The 7,992-nt window shown below is 53.1% G+C and overlaps 4 non-coding genes across 4 annotated transcripts; 3 read left to right on the forward strand and 1 right to left on the reverse strand.

The window, feature by feature from the left end:
* Positions 1 to 2,183: 2,183 nt before the first annotated feature.
* On the forward strand, positions 2,184 to 2,265 carry TRNAS-AGA (transfer RNA serine (anticodon AGA)). Its single transcript has one exon. It is a non-coding gene; the product is annotated as a tRNA-Ser (tRNA).
* Positions 2,266 to 3,276: 1,011 nt separating this feature from the next.
* Positions 3,277 to 3,349, reverse strand: TRNAF-GAA (transfer RNA phenylalanine (anticodon GAA)). The gene has a single exon. It is a non-coding gene; the product is annotated as a tRNA-Phe (tRNA).
* Positions 3,350 to 4,668: 1,319 nt separating this feature from the next.
* Positions 4,669 to 4,741, forward strand: TRNAK-CUU (transfer RNA lysine (anticodon CUU)). The gene has a single exon. It is a non-coding gene; the product is annotated as a tRNA-Lys (tRNA).
* Positions 4,742 to 5,894: 1,153 nt separating this feature from the next.
* TRNAS-GCU (transfer RNA serine (anticodon GCU)) lies at positions 5,895 to 5,976 on the forward strand. The gene has a single exon. It is a non-coding gene; the product is annotated as a tRNA-Ser (tRNA).
* The last annotated feature ends 2,016 nt before the right edge of the window (positions 5,977 to 7,992 follow it).

Here is a 7,992-nt window from a genome sequence, read left to right on the forward strand (position 1 = left end):
AAAGGCCACCTCCCTCCTACCCGCACAGCCTAGACCAAGTCAGAGCCAAGGTCAAGGAATTGCGGCAGGGGTATGTGAGGGAAGCCCTGCATGACTGTGCATGATCTTGGAGAGGATGAAAAGCCGTGAGAGGCAACTGCAGGAGCCATTTGTACCTGTTTTTGCAGGGTTCAAATTAGGGTTCAGCAAGAAGCTTTCATGCTCCTTCTTTACACTGCATTGGCTGCAAATCAAACCCAGGTGAACTGCTTCAAAGGCAGTTATGTTCACTGCTATACCACCAATGCCTGCCTGGAAAGCTTTTAGGAAAATTAGTGAGGGAAGCCCATGTCTGCCATGAGGCTGGCCAGAGGCGAGAGGGTGCCTGTGTGGTTTGGGTAAAGCAGAACTTCTTGGCTATTAGGCAGAGACCAGAAGTGGTGACTCTGGGGTAGTGGTTGCCCTGCACTCTCCGTGGTGTGAGGAGCCAGGCGGGAGAGGAGTCCCAGAGGTTGTTGGGTGGGAGAGTAGAGTTTATCGGCCTTTGGGCTAAGCTCTAGAGCAGCCAAGGGAGAGGTGGGGAAGTGACTTCTGGATACTCTGTGTGGCCCGGGGATGCGGACTAAGAGCCGTCCTTATGTTTTTTGCCGTAAAGTGTTGTTTCTGGGTCCTTTGCCTAAGATGGAGCACGTCTTCCTTTTGGAGAGCCATGTCACAGGCACAAGCCCCCAGAGACCTCTTCAGGGACACATCACAGGATGAAGCAGAGGGCAGCAAACACCAGGCACTGTCAGTGTCTGGGCCAGAGATAAAGACCCTCTTGGAGCTGTGATCCGAGGGGGGGGGGGGTCTTTGCAGGCCCGGCAGTCCAGGTGGAGGAATGCAGACATTTATAAACATAAAAACATAAGAACGGCCGTACTGGGTCAGATCAAAGGTCCGTCTAGCCCAGTGTCCTGTCTGCCGACAGTGGCCAGCACCAGGTGCCCCGGAGGGGGTGGACCGAAGACAATGATCAAGCGATTTGTCTCCTGCCATCCGTCTCCAGCCTCTGACAAACAGAGGCCAGGGACACCATTTTATCCCCTGGCTAATAGCTTTTATGGACCTAACCTCCATGAAATTATCTAGCATATGGCCCAATGGCTGATGGCCTTGCAGAGAAAGGCCACCTCCCCCCTCCTGCATCCTAGACCAAGTCAGACCCAAGGTCAACGAATTGCGGGAGGGGTGTGTGAGGGCCCGTGAGGGCAGGTCCCGCTCTGGGGAAGCACCGCAGCACTGTGCATACTGTGAGGAACTGGACCGAATCCCGGGGTGTGGGGAGCCCCTGTCTCCAGGGATAGTTGTGGAGTCTGGGATGGAGACACCTGGGAAGCAGCAGCTGCAGCTTCAGGATGACAACGCTGATGACCTGCAGCTCCAGGAGACGCAGGAGGACTCCCAAACGTCTTCAGGCAGCGGGGAGGGAACCTCAGGTGAGTGCTGGGAGGTTGCAACACACAGGACATGTCGACACTTGCAGTCTCCTTCAGGAGAGGGATGCAAATGGAGACATTCGAAATTGTAAATGAAACCGGGATTTAAATATCCCGCGCTATATTTGCATAATCGTGTCCGGGTGCTGTTTCAAAATACTTTATTATGAAATAAAAAACAACGTTTAGATGCAGTTATTTGGGGAGAAAACCCTTCTTCCGAAATAACCCTTAAACACTCCCCTCTGGTCTGGATCTAACAGCAGTGTCAGCATTTGCTAGTCGGGGCTCTGGACAGCCCCTGCACAGAGGGAGATGGCAACTGCGGGACGCCCTGGCCAACTGTCCCAATGTCTCACAGCAGAAAAGAAAACAAAAGAGACCAATGCAAACAGCCCCTGGTAGCGAGGGAGTCAGCACGTCGGTGGGTGGGGCAGGGAGCTGGGGGCAGATTTTGACTCTAACTAGCTGGGTGACCTTGGCCCATTCAGTGAACCTCTCCCTGTCTCCATGGCCCTGTCTGTACAGCAGGGACAGCAACACTCACAGGCCCCGCAGGAGGGGGCTGGTTTAATGCTTCACCCCAAGGCCCAGCAATGAGCCCCCAAGCTTGCCCTGTTCTGGAGCCAGGTTTGCTGTGTGAATTCTGTGGGGCGGGTGAGGTCAGGCCTGGGCACTGGGATTATTTACCACTGTCCCTGATCCTGGGACACTGCTGACTTCATAGCTGTGATGGCCGAGTGGTTAAGGTGTTGGACTAGAAATCCAATAGGGTTTCCCTGCGCAGGTTCAAATCCTGCTCACAGCGAGGCCTGTGTTTTGGCCACGCCCTAACCAGGGCAAAAAGCTGCACAACCCATAAGCCACTCTCCCCAACCCCAGTCAATCCCTTTCTGCGCCTTCCAAGAGAGACACGGGGCATGATGCCTTGTTATGGGTCCCTGGGCTCTAGGGAAATGCTCAGCTCCTGCAGCCTCTGCCCCTTGCTCAGCCCTACCCCATGGCGCTGCTCTGCTCCAGTGTGTCATAGGAGTTGAGTGAGAGGATGGAGCGTCTGGGCCTCCCCCAAAGGTCCATCCATGAAGGGCAGAAATGTTGGGGATATGATGTGGGTCACTCCTTCTGAGGCACACAGCCCCCCCCACCCCCCCGTGTTGGGAGCAAAGGGTCTAGAGAAGTATTGGGGGGGGGGGGTCTTGTTCCCTGCTCTTGCTCTGCCTTGGGCAAAGAATTAGTAACAGAATATTTGTCCAAGTTTATGTACAGAAAAAAACTGACAAGCATGTTTCTGTGGGGTGGTGGGTATCGTGTTTGCTTAATGTGGAAAAGGCTCCTGGTTCAAAGCCAAGCAGAAAGTGGGAACAGCGGGTTCTGCTCCTATTTGTGGCTCCCCAGGTAAACACAGCCCCTGTTGCTTGGGGATAAGCCCAACTCCCAGGCTGTGTAAAGGAAGGAACAACAGGAGCCCTGCCCTAGAAAGGGAGGGGCCAGTGTGTGTGAGTGCATGGCCCAGACAGACAGCCCCAGGGTACAAGGACATCTCTAGTGGCCCTGAGGGGGGAGACATGGGTGCTAGCAACATGCTCATGTGGTGCCATGTTCCAGCACTGCCAACAGGGAGTGTTTCTTGTGGTGTCACCTGATTCCCCCCAACTGTAGCCCTTGTACCTGCCCTCTGGCAGGATAGAGACCCAGGGCCAAGAGAAAGCAGGAAGAGCCCCAGGATGCAGCTCATCTCCCCTTTTCTCCTGCAGTGCAGGTTGTGATAACAGCTCTAAGCAAAACCATCAACTTGAAGTAATTAGCCCCTATTGGAGCATACCAAAGCCTGGAATTGAACCAGGGACCTTTAGATTTTCAGTCTAACACTCTCCCCACTGAGCTACTTTGGCTGTGGTAAAAGGCCTGCGTGGCCTGTAATTCTCTGTCCAGGATGTTTGGCCGCATGTCGTCATGCCCTGCCCAGGAAGGCCAGACTGGCCTCTCCCCCACAGCCCAGAGCCAAGGTTCCCTCTAAGCCAGGCCTGGGCAATACAGGCCAGCGGGCTGGATCCAGCCCATGAAGCCACCCAACATGGCAGCAAGAAGCCTCAGGCAGATTCCCTGCTTGCCCTGCCCCCACGCACAGCTGAGAGAAGGGGCTGCTGGGCCCTTTGTGTCTCTCAGCTGCAGAGGAAAAGGCTTCAGGCCTGGTCCCTGCTCCAGGCTTGTTTGTGGCCAATGGGAGCTGCCTGCTTGAAGCCCTGGCCAGTCCCCACAAGCTCTTATTCACCCAGGGGTATGACCTGTACCCCCTGGGCAGGGAAGGGGCTGCCTGAGAAATGTGCTTGGCTGCTGGGAGTGTCTCCCAGTCAGAGCCTGCCTCTGGCACCCCAGCCCCTCCCTTCCCTCAGCCCACTGGCCCTCCTCCAAAGTCTCTTTAAAATGGCTCTTTATGTTTCCAGACAACACTTTTGACTCCCAAAGTGCAGCCGTTCCCCACTTCCCTCCAGCCATCGAGCCCAGGTGGTGTCTGGCCCCCTGGGCACAGAAAGCTACAGCTCCATGGGCAGGGGGCTTTGGCTTCCTTGCCCATGGGATGCTGTTGCAGGAAGGGCTGCTCAGCAGCGCTGGGGTTCACCTGTCGAGGAAGGGAAGAGTATTTGGATGCAGACTGGCCAACCTAGTGAGGAGGCTTTAAACTAGGTTTCATGGGGCAGGAGCCCAAAGCCCAGAGGTAAGTGAACAACATGGACACCTGGGGGATACCAGGGCACAGGCAGGAGAAGATGGGAGTGAATCCTGCTACCTCTGCCATGGCTTGGCCCCGGAGGGCTGGGGTCTAGCAGCTTTTCACCCCAGCTTTGTGGGAGGCCAAGTAGGAAGGGGCCTCTGGAGGCTCATAGCCCCCTGGCCTGCTGTGTCTGTGGAAAGCGGGTAAGAGGACACATACCTCTCACTGGGGAAAAGGGCGCATGGATCCCACTCGTTCCTGCAGAAAATGAAACAGGTTGAGCATTTTGCAGAGAACGGACCAGTCCCTGGAGAGATGGAAATGGGGCCGTTCCTTGTGGGGAAAGAAGTGGGTGTGTCAGGAGTGGCGTTCGAGTTCAAACCTCTCCACAGACCAGAACCCCACATTAGGGGCAAGAAAGAGCCTTGAGTCAGGCAGTGGAGAACACTTGGCTCCTGTTACACTGAGATGGGATATTAGGAACTTTTTTTGCAGGCAGCCTGGCTAGCTCAGTTGGTAGAGCCTGACACTCTTAATCTCAGGGCCATGGGTTCAAGCCCCATGCTGGGCAGTGCTCTTCCTTAACTCACATTCTCAGCCTGTGAGCAATTGGCTCTCAGTTTTCACCAGGGTTTTAGAAAGAAAAAGTCTAGTCCTGGGGTCCAGCTTTAGGAGATCCAACTGCAATTTCCATCTTCTGAGGAGAGGGGAAGAGGATTTTCTTCTCCTCAATTCTAGCCACATCAGACCAGGGGGGAGAAAAAAAAACCCTCCGCCCACTGATTGTCCCCTGCACCTTCTGGCGCAAGAGCCTCTTCTACAGCAATGGTGACTCATTAGATATGCAAATGAGACTCACCCTTTCCCTTGGCCACTTGCCACTGCTCCTACCGGCCGCCCGCCAGCCACTCCCTCCAGCCACCCCATCCGTGCTGCTGTGGGTGCCAGTGTCTCACCACACTGTGAAATCAGACCAAAGACGGACACTGTCAGTAAACACTCATATCGGAAACGCTCCTCTGGATGCTGGGCCCACCAGAGCCATGTGCCGCTGCCATCTGCCTGCTCTGTGGACATCTTCCCATTGCAGAGCCCGCGCCGAGCCAGACTGTGACTAGACAGCCCGTCTCTGGGCACCCAGGGGCTACGTCTACACTGCAGGCTTCTTGCTCAAGAATGGCCATTCTTGCACATAAACTTGAGGAACATCTACACTGCGCGTGCGTTCTTGTGCAAGTAAATTTACAGCAAAATGACGGAAAAGGGCTTCTTGGGCAAGAGTTATTCCTCTCCCCATGAGGAATAAACCCTCTTGTGCAAGAGCTCTTGCACAACAAGGTAGTATGAATGGGCAACAGGGTTTTTTTGTGCAAGAAATCCCTATGGCTAAAATGGCCATCAGAGCTTTCCAGCACAAGAGAGCGTGCACACTGCCACGGACATTCTTGCCCAAAAGCACATGGCAGTTTGGATGTGCTCTTGCACAAGACATTTTGCGCAGGAACTCTTGCACAAAACAGTTCTTGTGTAAGAAGCCTGCAGCGTAGATGTAGTCAAGGGTTGTTTGGGTTTGTTACGAGCACTGAGCTTTGTACAACAGCCCAGGGAACATTGTGAAAAGCCAAAACCTTCCTGCCCTGGGTGTCCCTGGCCAGCCAGCGAGTGGCACAAAGGTTCCTGGCAGTGATGGCTTTGGATAATTGGTAACAAAACTCAACAGCTCAGATGAGGTGGCCGAGTGGATAAGGCGATGGACTGCTAATCCATTGTGCTCTGCACGCATGGGTTCAAATCCCATCCTCATCGGATGTTTGCAACCCTTCCTCTTGCTTCTCCCAGCTCTCTCTTCAGTTCAGTGCCAGCTGCTCCCACTGCAGCTTGGGGAAAGGGGAAATCTCCAGAGACACTCCCAGCTGGGACCCTCAATTCCTTCTGCCCTCAAGGGGAAACCTCACAAAGGAGATTCCAGGCAACCAGGCCATGGGGGTCTCTGAGATGCCCCAGCCCTGCAGCCTGTCCCACCTGGCTGTTGTCATGGTCCCTCTGTGAGGTCACTGCCTCCCAACCAATGAGCTGAGGAGCTGCAAAAGTTCCTTGTGATGTCACTGCTGCCTTGCAGGCTCATGTCCTGCCCTGGCCAGCCCCTTGGCATGTGTGAGCTGCTCTCCCTGCCCCTGTCACTCAGGGCTGGTTCTGGGGCTCACGCAGGGAACATCAGAGGCTGCTCAGGGTGCCACGTGCCCCCAAGGGCACCATTTAAATGTCAGGGCAAGCCAGGATCTATCCCATCACTTCCCCAAGACCCCACCCCTTTGCTGAGCCCCTGTCCTCCCCAAACCTTTCCATGGACTCTTGGTTACTAATGGACACTCGCCACTAATGACATAATCACACCCCAGCCATTTTGCTAGGGCTGCAGCTGGGGAGAAAAGTTTAATTTAAATCATTAAATGATTCAGCGTTTGAACTGTCTCATGTTAGTTGATCAAACTTCATTTTAAATAAAGGAAAACATTACGGCCAGCACAAAAGGTTTCGATGCCGCACCCCTAGAGGCTCTGGAACAAAGAAGACACATGAGAAGAACCCAACTTTCTTCCTTTTGCTGTCACATGGATGGATCTAGCTCAGGTTTCACTCAAGGGGTCCGTCTGCATGTGAAGTACCTGTGACAGCCCCTGTGCTCCTCTGCCTCTCATCAGCAATGCCATCTACTTGGAGGAAAAGTTGTCCTGGGACTTGCAGAAGGGACAACCTGGAAAAACTAACACTGCACAGGCACTTTCAATAGCTCAGCTGGCAGAGCAGAGGACTGTAGTGTGTGTTTGGCAAGTGATCCTTAGGTTGCTGGTTCAACTCTGGATTGAAGGAGGGATTCTTCTCCCTCCAGCCTGGCCTTAGCAGAAAACAACCAAGCTTGTTATCTTGGGTCTATGTCTTCAGAGCCCTGCACTGCAATTGACAATACAATTGTGGGCAGGAGCTGCCAATGACATTTCTTGGGCTGCACCGGTTCTGTCCACACACAAAAGTTCTTTTGGAACAATGGCCGTTATTCCACAATAACAATGCAAGAGTCTACACAGCAATTCCATTATTTTGAAATAATTCTGAAGTAACCGACTTCTGCAAACCTCATTCTACATTGTTCCAAATTAGCTTTTTCAAAATAAGGCCTGTGTAGCTGCGCCACTGCTGCTAGTTTGAACTAGCCCCTCCCCAGGGCCATTCTGAGTTATTCTTCCCAGGGCTCTAAATCGAAGTAGCTCATCTACACCGGGGAGCCTGCCTCAGACTATTGTGAGGTTTCCCTGCAGTGTAGACGTGCTAGTTTGAAATAAGCTATTTTGTAATCACTATTCAAGACCAGCTTATTCCAAAATAAATGAGCCGTGTAGTCGTAGCCAGAGAGATGAAGCAGCAGGAGGGAAACCAGAAGTGCAGAGGCCAGCCAGAAAACTGAGTATCCCAGGTACCCACACATGTTGTATCATGTTGGCCCCATGGTGTAAGGGGCAGCTCTCCTGACTTTGGATTCTGCAATTAGAGTTCAAATCTCAATAGAACATGCTGGGGTGGGCTTGTTGTTGTGAAGTTTTTCACACTGCATATCTATGGTCTCTGCTGTGGGCTTTTTGCACAAGAATGGCTGTTCTTGTGCAAAAACTAGCCGAGTGTTTACCCTGCATGTGCATTCTTGCACAAGAAAATGTACAGTAAACCATTGGAAAAGATGGCTAAAACAGCCATTAGAGCTTTCTTGCACAAGAGAGTGTCCATGCATGCTCTTTATAAGGAGATAAACCACCTCATAGAGCTGGA

Source organism: Pelodiscus sinensis, chromosome 19 (genome assembly GCF_052426305.1).
Source record: "Pelodiscus sinensis isolate ZL-2025 chromosome 19, ASM5242630v1, whole genome shotgun sequence".
Taxonomy (NCBI): Eukaryota; Metazoa; Chordata; order Testudines; family Trionychidae; genus Pelodiscus; species Pelodiscus sinensis.